General features: G+C 40.5%; 1 long non-coding RNA gene across 14 annotated transcripts in view; it reads right to left on the reverse strand.

Moving 5' to 3' along the window:
- LOC137853901 (uncharacterized) overlaps window positions 1-14,295 on the reverse strand; it is a 203,351-nt gene that overhangs the window by 8,661 nt on the left and 180,395 nt on the right. The window contains exon 1 of one of the 14 annotated variants that reach the window (XR_011094825.1): window positions 12,654-12,817. The exons of the other annotated variants lie outside the window; for them this stretch is intronic. This is a non-coding gene — a long non-coding RNA (uncharacterized lncRNA). Of the gene's footprint in view, window positions 1-12,653; window positions 12,818-14,295 lie in introns of those variants that run through there. 14 annotated transcript variants of the gene reach the window in all.

The raw sequence follows: 14,295 nt of genomic DNA on the forward strand, positions 1-14,295 counted from the left end.
CACCTGCAAGTTAGCACTGGCCTGAAGTTGTCCTACTTTTGCCCTTTTAAATTCAGACAAAGCAATAAAATTTAATGTACATGTGCATTTACTAAATTAAAATTAATGGTTTAATTTCCAGACTTATTACTGACCATGAGCTTAAATGAAATTAGTTCTCCTAGAAGAAGTCTAAGTACCTGTAGAAGCGAATACTGTTTTTTAGACACAGTAAAAATGTAACAGAGAACAATGAAAATTTTCTGCTCAACGTGCTCAATTGCCTTAGTGATCTCAGGCTTTTTTACTAGATCCTGTCCAGAAACAGTCTCTAAGCTACATTCAACTGGCACAAGCTTGAACTGAAAGAAAAACATCAGTCTTCTTGAAAGGTTTAGATGTAATCCTTTCTAATGAAGGATGTCTTTCCATTGCTCTACATTCCCCTTTAATTCTATCAGAAGTCTTCTGTAAGAACACCTAAGCAACTTTATACAAATCTTCTTTTAAAGAAGAAGAGATCACGCCTTCATAAAGCATTTTCAGAAATGTTCTCCCAGGGGTGACTTGTGCATTATGAGAGTAAAACTTTAAACCATGTAATTAATTAGTGGTTAGAGCTAGTTGGATGTCAATGGAATTAGAGAGCTTGCAGTCAGACCTAATTAATGTATTCATGTAGTTTGCAGAGGCAGCAAGCTTATGCTTCCATTCAGCCAGATGCTGTGTGACTCCTGGAAGGAGACAGTCCCTTTCCTACAAGCCTGTTAATTAAAAGAAACTCCTTTTCATTCTGCAAAGCTATCTTCAAGCATTTTAAACAATCCAAAAGCTGATATTATAACCTTTTTACTGATTGCTCTTTAATCAGTCTACTTGAAATGCATGGAATTCCTTCAAGGCTAAAGTGGCATGAATGTGTTCTCAGGTAAAACTTTAATCATTAGGAAAAAGCATCTGAACTACAACGTGACTGGAAAACAGTGTCAAATAACCTTAAACCATAATTTCACTGGGATCCCATGAACTCAGCAGTCAAAGCTAGTTCCACCAAATGCCCCCTTTGCTTACAGGCCTATTCCAAAATTGTCGAAGTATTATTATTACAACTAGTCATAGTGAACGGTTAAAGTGCAATTGCATACTTTATATACATAGTTAATCTGTAGACTGTTTATTCCACTTGCAGCAATTTCTACAGCAGCGATCTTTCCTCAGTTTGTACTCAATATATGTGCTAATAATAGATAAGTAAAGTTGCAAAATATGAGTTGTGTATCAAACTCCCCAGAAACATAAAGAATACATGGCCTCTCCCTGTGCATCTTCTGTCTAACATGTTAATAGACATGCAAGCAGACTACATCCTTAACAATCAACATCTAGCAGCCTTAGCAAGTTCAGAAAACAACATCTGGAAAGTTGGCTTGGGATATGGATTACAGCTTTTTTGTTTTTTCACAAGGTGTGCAATTGTCCTAGGCAAATAAAGCCCTTAAGCCCCATAAGGAGGTCTAGAGTATGCAATTACTTTAAAGGACAATTTAAAGGACACTGAAAGCCTCACAAAGTTTTACAGCCTTTATGGCAAAATCTTCTGGCTCTTAACTGCCAAACTCAAACAAATGATAACTGTTTGTCTCATGGGGAAAAAAAATAAATATCCTGATGAATGTTCCTAATCCTACATATAGCTCAGCACTTGCAGATCTCTGGATAGAAGAGTAGAGGTATTTTTCTTTACTTCCTTCTATTAGTTACCTGTCAGGGGAAAAAGAGTGGTACAGCTCTTTTCCCTCTTATTTTCCCTCTTATTTTCTCCCTGAATATGCGCTCCACAGTGGTGCTGGAAAACTGAAGTGTCTATTTTGTAACGCAACAATGAACCGAAGGACATGTTCCTGAACTTAATCACCACATATGTGTAAGAAAGGCAGCATTTTAGCTAGGACCCAGAGGAAAGAAGCCCACAGTTATTTTGTAAGCTGTTTTTGTGTGGAAAAGATTTAAAAACAATGCTGCTGAGCAGCTAATGCCTTATTTACTTTCCCGTTTTTGTTTTAACCCAGACTGTCTTACGTACAAGGAGACTCCAACACACTCATCCAGCATTTCTTGCCTGAGGCAACAAACCTAGCAATTTCATCTATCAGTTATACCAAACCACAGCACACTTTTCTAAGCTTAGCTTGTTATTGTCTTTCAGGCTGCAGAATAACCCAGGGCAATGGAACAGTTACTGGCACTATAAATGTTTTCAGACACTGAAGCTAGTAATATGCAACCTTATTTGAATTAAATTACCTCTTTAAGAGAGTCTGAAACCGGATGACTTCATATAATTCATTATGTTTAAGAAGGCGGTTTAGTGTGGCAAGTTAAAACCCATTAAATTGCTCTGTAGTTTTCTTGGCTGTGGTTGTTTTTCTTAAGTGAAAGTAATTAAACATAAATATTTACTAATATCCCAGGCTGTGAAACTCTATAGCCAGTAACAAGAACAAGGAGAACCGACCCAGCATTGGCTTCCTACATTAATATCCCACGCCGGCTGAAACATTCCTGCTGACTTTTCAACAAATAGGGCCAGCTGATGTGGATTCTTCTGATGGGGAATTCAGAAGCTGGGCAGTTAAATTTATTTAAACAAGGGGAGGAAACCACTACTCGGATGCAATTTATAGATAGATAGATACATATACAGGATTAATGCAATGGGCTGTAAGACACTGCAAGTAAATTAGCTTTTTCCCCATTTCCTGTATAAAGACACGCTCCAAAAATCTGTTGATGTCAATGGAAAAAGTCTCCCTGAGTTGCATGGGTTCTTTATCACAGTCTCACTGTAAGTGAGCCCAACCACAGATGCAACATTTCTTTCTCCTGCCCTGGCCACCCCATCTCACTACTGCTAAACCATCTGCCTCCAACCAGCACAAGTGATGGTGTAGGCACACAAGGAACCAGACCATAGAACCAGTACCAGCAAATAGTGCCAAAGGTGGTGCTGCCAGGTTAATGGAAGGTTTCTGTTGCTATAAAAACAAAAACTTCCCCTAGCTGAGCTACTGGTAAGCCGGTGATATAGCAGACATTGGCAGAGGCAGCAAACTACATCGGCCTAAATAGTATAAATATGCAAACAGATATGTTTTGGAAGGGCCTGCCAGGATGCCAGAAAATGGTGCAGACAGGCCCAAAGTGCCCAGTAAGTGTCTCAGTTGAGATTGCTCCAGATGCGATTTTCAGAAACTGGTATATAGGACTTAGCCTTGCAATCATACTCTGTGCTTTCTCTTTGCACTCCGTTTGAAACCTAGCAGCCTCTTGTAACTATTCACGACTCAAATTCAGCAGAATTAAATTATTTAGATGCCATGGTACCTCACTGAATTGATTTATGGACAGATTTTGCCATTAGTATGCATACCAGGTCTGGTTCATGCTTATAAAAAGACTTCTCTTCCCCACCATCTGATGAAAGGACTGATAACGGGCCTAAGCTCTCCAGTGTTGCCAGAAAAATGCAAAACTGCTAGGTGTGAGGAAAGTATCGATGGTGGGCCAGGGGCACTACTCCCAGAGTGAGACACCATGCACTGTGAAAAAGAGCAACAAACCCTTAAAACAGATGGCCCAATGTGACTAGGAATGGATATATGCCTGATCCTAACTGGGGTCATAGATGGGGGAACAGTGAGCATGCAGGGCTGGGTGGCTCGTGTTGGCCATGTGCAGGAGGGCTCCTTAGGCCTGAGGGTGGGTGCTGAGCTCCATCTCCCCCCATAAACCATGCCCTGCCTGTTGAGGAAAGGCAGCATGAGCAGCAAAGCTGCAGTTCTCCCCCCACCAGCCCCTTCACAGAGGCACTGCAAAGGTCCACGTCAACCCTGGCCCAGCATTTCTTTGCATCTCCTGCCAAGCAGGGTGCCAGTTCATGCAAAGTATGCTGCTGAGACACATGGTGTGTTTCAGCCATCGTTAATTCCAAAACCTTTTGCCAAGAAAGAGCTTGTTAAAAGCTGCTTTAGTCAGAAAGATGAAATGCTAAGCTGCCTGCCTTTGCAAGACAATAGCTCATGTGAGAGGCCTGCATTACTAAAATGCAGACATTTTCCTTTGGAATAAGCTGGCTGGATCATTTCAGTCTTTTGGGGGTCTAAAGTGTAAAGGAACTGCCAAAACGATTAAAACCTGAGTTATATACGTGGCTGGGAAGCAATCTGTGTGTTCTGCTGGAGCAGATCAACTCACATGTGCTCCCAGCCCTGGCCGGATGGCTGCCAGGCCTCGCATCAAGCCCTCATGGCTGCTCAGCCCCCAGCAGCCATACACAACTTGTCTCAAGCAACACTGTGGCAAGAGGCGAACTTTTCTGCCAATTAATATTGATAGCAAATAAAACATCTGACATCTGCTGACTGTTGGGTTATAAGAAAAAAGTTAAAGCTGCATTTATTGAATGAGCAGGCCCTTTGCTAATTTATAAATTAGTCAGACAGTGACCTTCAGTCATACTACCCCAGACTGGATTTGTGTCAGATTTTTGTCATCAATTCAGTAGAATTTGGTCAAATTAATATCTGGAAGGCCAATTGCCAACAAAAATTCAGGTCTGAAAGTGGTAATTCTGTAGATGGCATGTTTCTGTTTCAATTAACACTAAGCAAATGAATACCTAGAGTCAGGCTTAGTATTTTTATTTGAACTCTGGAGGCAGCTTTCCTGAATCTGACAATGTAGTCGTCTCCTTTTAGCATTGGGTATGCAGAGGGCCCCTGGGTGTGAGATGCTTCACTTAGGACTATACTTAAATCTTAACCATTCCTTTTCATACAGGATAAAGATACACGTAGACGAACCTCTGGCCAGCTCACAGACCCATGGAGCAAGCCCGCAACTGCCCTAAAGCCTTCAGCAAGTGGCAGGACAGCGAAGACTTGCATTGAACTGAGCCCTTCAAAGAAGTCTCTGTATCAGCATGGCATAGCTGAACCAACTTGCAGGGCCACCTGTTAGCATAGCTGCCACCTTGCAGGGGAAACTGAAATCAGGGGGCCCAGCCATGTCCCATTTAAAGCACTGTGTTATTTCTGGATGGAACAAAGACAAAAGTCTCTTCAAAGTTTGAGAAGACTTCCTTGCACTAATGCACCAGGCAATATGGTTCCTAATGCTGTAGGGAGAAGCTGCTTGTTTGGCTCATATTATCATCTAAAGGCTCTAGCAAACTCTTGCTAGGTGTTGTAGCAGTTCTGACAACAAATTATTTCTATACCTTCAGAGATGTTTCTACATGTTTATCCTTTTCCCGAGTTTTACTTGCTCTGGGTGTTTTGGTTCCCAATGTATTTCAGCTAAGCACAGCAATGAGAAAGATAGGGAGGATACACATTTATTTCCATCGCACTTAATTAGGAGTTTCCCCACAACCTGTGTGGCAAGTAATAGGCTTAGAGTCTTATTTGTACAGTAACGCTTGATTTACTTGTTACTCCCCTTCTGCCTTTCTTTTACCATGGTGGCACATTATTGTTTCAAACCGCTGATCTTTGCTGTGGTCTCTTGTTTCCCACAACTTGCATTGCTGGGATGTTTACTTCCTGGATTTAATTCTAATTTAGCTACTACACTAATCCTTAAATAAATCTTTTTCAGTTCAACTCTTTCCCTTAACCCTATACACCAATGTTTACTCTAATTTAAATAGGCAGGATATTAGATTAAAGTTAATTGAGGGAGTCAACACACTAGTCCAGTTTCTACAGGTTTACACGCCTGAAGAAAATATTAAGAGCAACCATACAGATTAGTTTTTCTCATAGAATGAGGGAGAATAAGTTTGGAGAGTGTCTTACTATTTAGGTTTTAGAAACCCAAGAAATTTGTATCACATGTTTCTCAAATCATCAAACCTAGGATAATAACAGCATATGCAATTAGGCTGAATTGTCACTTTTTTTTTTTCCACATTTCAAGGCTGACAGTTCAGGAAAGCATTTTGAATAAAGCTTGAGGAACTACAAGTTTCTGTGAGAGCAAATGACAGAAAAAGAATTTCCAAGCAGTACAACTAAAATGGGGAGGGAGGGAAAAAAGAATAAAAGAAAAAAAAAAGAATGACATGTATCAAATGTTATATTTTCTTAAAGATACAAAACTGAATTTTAAAACAGTTCGTCTAGTATTTCAGTTTCCAACTTGCAAAATATTTATACCAATATTTGTTGGTGCCAGTTTTTACGCATAATGATAAGCAAACATAATCTTAATATAAATATCTAAAAGTCAGAACAATAATATTTTACTCACTTAGATGTTATCATAATTAATACAGACAAATAACTAACTAAAATCCAAAGCCCACTATCCCAACCTTTAAAAATTCTGTCCATAGTTGTTTTTTTTTTTGGGGGGGGGAGGGGGGAGGGGACAGGAGGAGGGAAGGGAGGGTCTAAAGATAACTTTACTCCTCTTTTGGGTGTGCTACAAGCTCTAGTTATTCTCTTGCATTGTGAGGGAATGAAAAGCTGTGATGGTAACTTTTTTTTTCTAGTTATTTTTTTGTGATTTAACATTGGCTCTGAGATCGCTACTTCAAGTAATAATTTTCCTGTGTTCTGTACTGCATAAGCATATAAGAAAATGACTGAGTATCACTGCAGCTGTGTATTTTGCTTCTGTCTATACAAGATTTATCAAAATGCATAGAAATTGAGAGGCTGCAGAGCTACACATAAAATATAGTTAATTCTACTCTATAAATAAACATGGAAGAAATTTCTCCTTTTGAGAAATCAGGATTTACTTTTGACTACTACAGCATGGATTGGTTCCTACTACATTTGGTTCCTAGAGCTGAAAACCACACAGAGTTACACTGCTCTCCTTTTAAACTCCAGATGTCTACCTTTCTTTCATGACCTCTCATAGCAAGCTGGGTGCTGACTTACACCCATTAATAACACGATCCAGGGCAAAAATCAGCTGAGAAGGGCAGCAAATCTGTTCTGAACTCCTCGTATCAATTGCTTGTCCGTAGCCAATGCATAGATTTATGCAATAAATTCAGTCACTGTACTATGCTGAATTCTGTTAAACTCCCAGTGCTCTGGGGCAGAAGTTGTAGCTTTTCCCTGCCAGGTAGGTGTTTACGAGCCTGGTAGCACCAGAAGCGTTTCTGGAGCCCACAAACATAATTTAGCTGCAGTAATGTGAAATTACTGAGTCTGTCTCGTGCCGACATGTGTTACATGCAATTGTAAAAAGGAAAAAAGTTTAACAGCTTAGCCACAAAGGAATGTTTATATCTGATTACACTAACTGCTAATTTAATGGTAGTTAATCAGTGGCATGTAATACAAGCCAAGCAGCCCAATGGATTTATTGATGAATGGCTTTTAAAGTTGTTGTTAGAAAACTGGTGCATTTGTTACATTAAACAAGCGAGTAAAGAGCCCAATGAAACAGTAGCACATTTGCTAAGGGCAAATTTCTGCTTCAGTTACTATGGTTCAAATCCCAGGTTGCTCCAAATTCACATTGAACCAAAAGGCCAGCATATGAGCTGCAGGCTCAATCCTGCACAACACAGAAGAAATTCCTTGAGGGTGATATCAGGAGGTGCCACCTAACTGGGACACTGTGAATTTTCAGGCAAAACCAGGAACCACCCTGGAACCTCTTTCGATCTTTACCTAAATTTAGCCTTTTTTTTTTTTTTTTAGGCGGGGGGGGGACTGGGAAAAGACAACACTGAGACTACAACTTGAGGTTTAAATACTGGAGTGGGATTTTTATTCTGCCTGGTATAGGTGTGTCTCTACCCTTGCACACCAGCTACAGGTCTATAAAGTGCAAGGAACATTTTTCCTTCCCCCTGAAGTCCGCAGGCACTGAGAAGTGGATGCAGCACTAACAGCTGCACAACAACATCATCTCACAATGTGTGAGACTGTGTACACATGGGTTGAGGGGGGCTGATTTAGGGGAAAGGAAAAGGAAGGTATGGCCGCCTTATCCCCTCTGGCAAGTATTGATTTGCCTGGATGCACACCTCACCTCCCCAAATCTGACCCACACAGCTGCCACTACCACACAGCTTGTTTTTCTTAGAATGAAATATGAGCGAAGAGAGCCAGCAAAGCAGAGCTGGAAGCAGATCCCCACAGAGTGCATCCAGGCCTGAGATTAAAAAGCTGAGCAAAAGCTTTTAAAGAAGATCAGGCTGAACCTTCTCACTCGTGGGGGCTTCTCTGAGTGGCTGCTGCTCTCTGCTCCCCCCCAGAGCACTGCAGCATCCTGCCTCAGCCTTCTGACCCTTAGGCCAGCTGTAATCATTGGGAGTTTTTACTCCTGACTTGGCTGGGAAGAGGCCAGCTGCCAAGTGAGAGGCATCTGTAAAGGAGTAAAAAGTTTAAAATTATGTCAGTTATTTATTAATGTGAGACAGTTTACTGAATGCTGCCAAAATTTAAGAGCTTCTGTTTCCCTGAGAGCTTCAGTTCCTTCTTGTGTAACTGTCAGGAGCGTGTCCAACATTGCCTATTTCATGAATAATTTTCTTTTATTATTTAACTGGCAGATTTCAAAGGCAGGCAAAGAAAAAAATAACTACTACATTTGGGCAGACCTGGCAAATGAGGTGCCTCATGACCCAGTGTTGTAACTACGGGGTATTCAAGTAAGGTTCAAGTGAAACATAAAACCCAGCCAAAACTTTGATACCATATTAAATTCACCCCAATGATATTATTGCAGGGAAAACAGACTAACTAGCATGGCAGTAATTTATTTTTCAGAATTAAGTGTGAGCCAACCCGTAGAGGAGGCAGTTCATTAAACCACCTCTCAGCTTGATGGCAAGCACGGGGAGCCCCAGTAGACCTCCAGTTCTTGATAAAAATAGTATCAGCTATGCTAAACCAGTTGCTCTGTTAATAAAATCTGTCATTAACATTATGATTCATCTGATCCTGCATGCCACAGGTATAGAAATGCACATCTGGAAGTGACAAACAAGATACGGAGGCAAAGAGAAATTAGATCTGGCAGGCGTGAGAACATTACCATAGAGCTTCCAAGTGGCCCTCTCCTAGTGGCAGGGCTGGGCACAAGAAGTAGTCCATTTCTGTGTTGAAGAAAAAAAAAAAACATACCAACAACAACAAAAAACACACACAACTACACCCACAGGAGATACATATTCTCTTCACCAGCTCTTAAGAAGGCATAGGTGACTAGGCTTTAGCTAGTTTAGCTGACCAGCAGCAGGGGCAATAATTCTCTTTTGGGTGGGTATTGCTCAAACCCATGTCCTTTTCCTCTGCACTCCTTCCTACAACCACAGCTGGGAAAGCACAGGCAGCTGAGGCCCAGAACTGAAAGTCAAAATTCATTTGGAATTAAGAGTCAAACACAAACAGAACTGATGAGGTGAGTGAAAGATATATAGAACTAAAGATTTAAGTATCAAGACTGCATTTTCCAGAAACAGTAAGAGATTTCTGATTTCCCAGAATCACTTAGAGAAAAACTCAAGCATAGGTGTCTCTCCATTTAGCTAGGGATCTGGAGCCAGCTACATCCTGAGTTAAACACACTGCAAATCTGTATTTGCAGCTGAAATAGACCAGTTAAGTGCTTACCAACATGTCCTTTGCATCCCCTGTAGATGGAGACAAACATCAGCTTGGACTGCATGCTTTCTCCTCCACCCTTCCCCATCATTTACCATTCACGATGTGCCAGGCTAATTCCCCATGATGTGTATTTTTGAACATACCATTAAAAAGTTATGGTGCTGGTCATTTCTCAGGCAAGAGGGAATACTCCACACATAGGAAGGTTTGTTGCTTGTTTATTTCCAGAGCTGACTTTTTATTTCTTTCCAGCTCTGCACATATAAAAGAGCAGCAGTGGTAGACACAGACCATGCTGTGGAATTTGTTGCTGGTCTGGTATAAACAGCCCGTCCTGTGTATTGACCTAATGTAAACAGCCAGTAGCCTGTATAAACAACCAGCAGTTGAGCTCAGGCTAAACGAAGCCCCAAACTATGTTTGGGCAGCAAGAAATCAAACATCAATACATGTATTTCCATCCTGTAAACTGTTGTTTCTCAGCTTGCCAGAAAACTTTTTGCAAATTTCTTGGAGTCTGTGTGTCAAGTAGCTTGCAGTTTCTCTAAAGGGTAGGGCGCCAGGGGGACACTGCCAGTGTCTCACAGCCTTGTTGTGCACTCAGCTGAGCATCTCCCAAAATTAGGCTTCAGGAAGGAGGAGGAGCCCAGAGGCAGTGGCTGAAGGAGCCTTGGTGAGGGAGGATGACACAGGTTCAGTCCCAGCCTCCTAAAGACAATTCTGTGACTTTCAGATCTTTCCACTGGAAAAAAAAAAAAAAAAAAAAAAGTTACACTGATTTTCCAGAAAGCATTTACATTTATTATTATCCATACAGCCATCATCTTTAAAGAACTAGACTGTTCTGAGAAGTTGTCTAATTTGTTAGAAGACTAGCAAATAGTCTCAGGGTCTAACAAATAGGGGTAGGAGTCTTTGAAAACAGCAGTCTCTGAAATGCATTTTTTCCTCCTTTTGTGAGAGGCAGCTCTCAGTTTCAAAATCCCCATCATTCTTAAAGAAATGTATTAAACAGCCTTTAAAAATTCAGTTCATAGGTCAAGATTAATCTTTACTGCAGATTTGACTACTTAGCTATTTTTCTGTCTTACTCACAGGCAAATTCTGAACTGAGCTGGAATTAAATGGAAATGGTGAAAGAGGTGAAAGGTGCAAAGGGCAGAGTTTTAGAAAAGAGGACTAGGAGGAAGACCCTCACATAGCTATACTTAGTAACACTAGGGAAGAAAATAAATAGTTATTTTGGGTGGCTGAGAGAAACTACAGAAAGAAAACAAACCTTTTATCTTGAGATACTCCATCTGACTTCAGCCCACCTTGGCAGATAGCTGTTTGCTCTCTAGGAGAAAGGAACCAGATGGTTCTCATATTTCTAATGGCTGCATATCTATATGACAAACACCATCACGAGGTTAGCAGTAACTGCTGGAAGCTCCATTGGTGCATGTGGGGGCAAATGATTAAAAGAATGAACATTTTCCTCTTCCCCTCCTCCCCCCCCCCCCTTTACTCCTCTTCTTTTTGTCTTTTATTTTTTCCCCTCAAGCCAAGCTGGGATGAGAAACACCCTCCTAACAGGGGCTGCACACCAAACACACAGGCTGCATCTTTCCCCTGGTAGGGTGAATGGAAGACTCCAGTCTGATGTCATTTCACCACTTTTCACTACCATTGAATTCATCACAAGGATTAAGAGATGGTCCACAGACAAGCAGTCTAGTGTAACTCTGCCTCTTGCAAGACTCTTGAGTTTTCACAGACATGAGAGTGAAAATTTTGCAGATTTCAGCCTGAGGTGAACCCTACTGTGGCATAATGCATTATGTTTCTGTACTGCTGAACCATGTAATGAATCCCAGGGTCAGTGCTAATGCAAAACTAGTGGTGATGTGCTAAATGGTTTAACTGCTCATAAAATGGTGGCTAACCACCTGTCCAGTTATTATCGGGCAGAGGAAATTTAGCTGTAGTAATAAAAGTGCACTATATTGAATTACAGCTTTGCTTAAAAGTGGCTAGCTATACTAAAGAAAAGGAGAAAGTTAAAATAGCTAATTAAAATAACTACATTACAAATAAAGACTCGGAAAGTAGATTGAAGTCTTCACCTCATTGTCCTGAAGGGGACAGGTTCTCATTCAAGAAAGGGTGTCCACAGTACAAATGACACTTCACACTATTTTAAAGCTACCTTGAACTCTGTTTAACTATTCATAAGAGAAGATTAGAGTAAGTGGAGTGAACGTTAAGAATTCACTTATCCTCAGGGCTGTCCAGATAGCTGCACACTTCAACCCTACTTGGGGTAATAACTGTATTTTCATTACAAATAATAATAAAGCAAAACACACAAGACTTTGCCTCAGATTGCTGTGCAATCTGAAAGGAATGCTCTGGTAGCTTTCAGAAATGGAAACCCATGACCATCCCACTTTAGTTACATTTTCTTAAAATGATAAAATAATGTACTGTTAAAATAAGCTTACTTGAATATTAAACAATTGGGGGGGGGAGGTAAGAAAGAAGGACCTCTTAGTAAATATGAATCCTCACAGGAAGGACACTTGCTGCTGCAATACATCTCAGAAATAATAAGGTAAATTTGAATCTTTAGGACAGAATGAAAATTAAGATGCCCGCCATATGCAATAGTAACGTTTCTATCAAGCATTTCATACCAGCACCCAGTAAGCACATTCCCCGAGGTATACAAAAGAGAAAGCTGCATTTGTTTATGAGACTCTGATTTCCTGGATCACTTCAGATACACTAAATGACTCTTACAACACAAGAAGTATCAGACAGTGAGCTGCAAGGTCATTAATAGAAATTTGCTTAGTTTCATTGCTCAACACTTCATCCTGGCATTTCTTAAACCACAGGTCAGGATCCCCAACAGACTTAAATGTACCCACAAGGCTTCAGAAACATCTTACAGTTCATGTAGCGTTATACTTTTGTACAAACACTAACTATTGTTAAGGTAACTTATTACTGTAAAAATTAAAAAGAAAAAAAAAATTGAACTCTTACTGGCAGCAGCTCAGTTCCTCAAGGTCAGAGAAGTGAAATACCAGCTGTGGATACTTCTGTAAATACCTACACTAACCAAGGAGCAACCACACTACTCTTAACTGCTAGCAAAGCCTAGCCCTTAAAGGCCCATGCAGTGAGTATATAAAAGCAGATCTATTAATTACAGCTGCTTCCTGTTTCTTCTACATGAAAAGATATCTAAAAATAGCAAGCTCCTAGCAGACTAATAATAAGGGTCACCTGAGAAAAGGTACACTCCAAATAGGTCACATTTGCAAAAAATTTTAAAAAGGTCAGCAACAACAAAACTATCAACAAAATCTGAAAACTTGCATGCTTTTTCTAGTCAGTCTAATAAAATAATATATATTTTGTAGTATTAAATACTCCTTCAAGGAGTTCTTTGCCAAAGATTAGAAATCTCGATTAAGACACACACCCATACCCACACCATTCTTGAGGGGAATGCAAGCAAATGACATTTTGCTCTTCTCTTTCTATGGGGCACTGTGGCCAGTGTCACCTCTGTGCCCATGTTGTCCACCCTTGCAGGACAAAGCACTGTTCTTTGCACCTATTGCAGGGGTGAGCCACTCCAGTGCCAGCCAGATCAGGATCTTGTGCACCAACCTCTCTGACCAGACTGGTACCACAAGTAATTACACCTAAGTGTAGCAGAAGTGTTAAAAACTGCTTTTATTGGAGCAAAATACACACACAGTGTCACAGTGGCAGGGGCAGAAGTTTGACTCCGGAAATCTTAACAGCACAGGCATGGCCATCTGGGTCCCTGACCATGGAAATAAGCTAGCACAAGCAAGAAATTACCATGTGTAAAGATAATGTTGAAATTTTATGCTTCTAAGCTGGTGGGGTTTTGTACATGGGTTATTAAATCCCAATGCTCACCTCAAGGTCAGTAATTTGGCATTACCAGAGGTGCCAAAGCTTCTTTCAAGCTGAGCTGCTGGCTGTGATGGTGGCAGCTTTCAAGTGTCTTTGGGATCTGACCACTTGCACATCATCATACCTATCCTCATTAATACCCACTGTTTTCATAAATTCACAAACTAAAAATATTGCAATGGTTAAGGAATGCTTCCTATCAGCAACATAGCATCCTTCTCCATTTTTAGGAATCAGCTTTGTGTTACCATGATTCTGACAGCTTTAGAGTGATGGACATACAACAAAATGTAATTTAGAAGGAGAAGCAAAGTGGTGTGAGACCAGAAATAACTGAAATTGAAGTTCCAGTTTCGCTAGAAAAGCAAAACTTTTATAATTAAACTCCTTTCAGTATGATGGATGTTTTTGATTTGCATAGACAGCTCCATGAGCATACATCTGGGTAATACCAAACTACTGTCCAGAAAACATGTCAGATGCTTTAGATTAGGGATTATATTTTTAGTCTTTCCTTAGGTCCCTTGTTATACATATCATTTCGCAGCAGTTGATTTGCCAGTTGCCATAAAACCTGTTTAAATATTCTGCATGTCTAACAATATGACCAAAGGAAAGCTGAGCACTGAAAACCACACTGGCCCAGCATGACCTTTTTCCTCTGGAGAGCCAGCAAATGCAGCTCTCATGGTAGCAGCACCTTGCCCTGCTGTGGACTTTACAGAACTGTTGT

Source organism: Anas acuta, chromosome 3, assembly GCF_963932015.1.
Source record: "Anas acuta chromosome 3, bAnaAcu1.1, whole genome shotgun sequence".
NCBI lineage: Eukaryota > Metazoa > Chordata > Aves > Anseriformes > Anatidae > Anas > Anas acuta.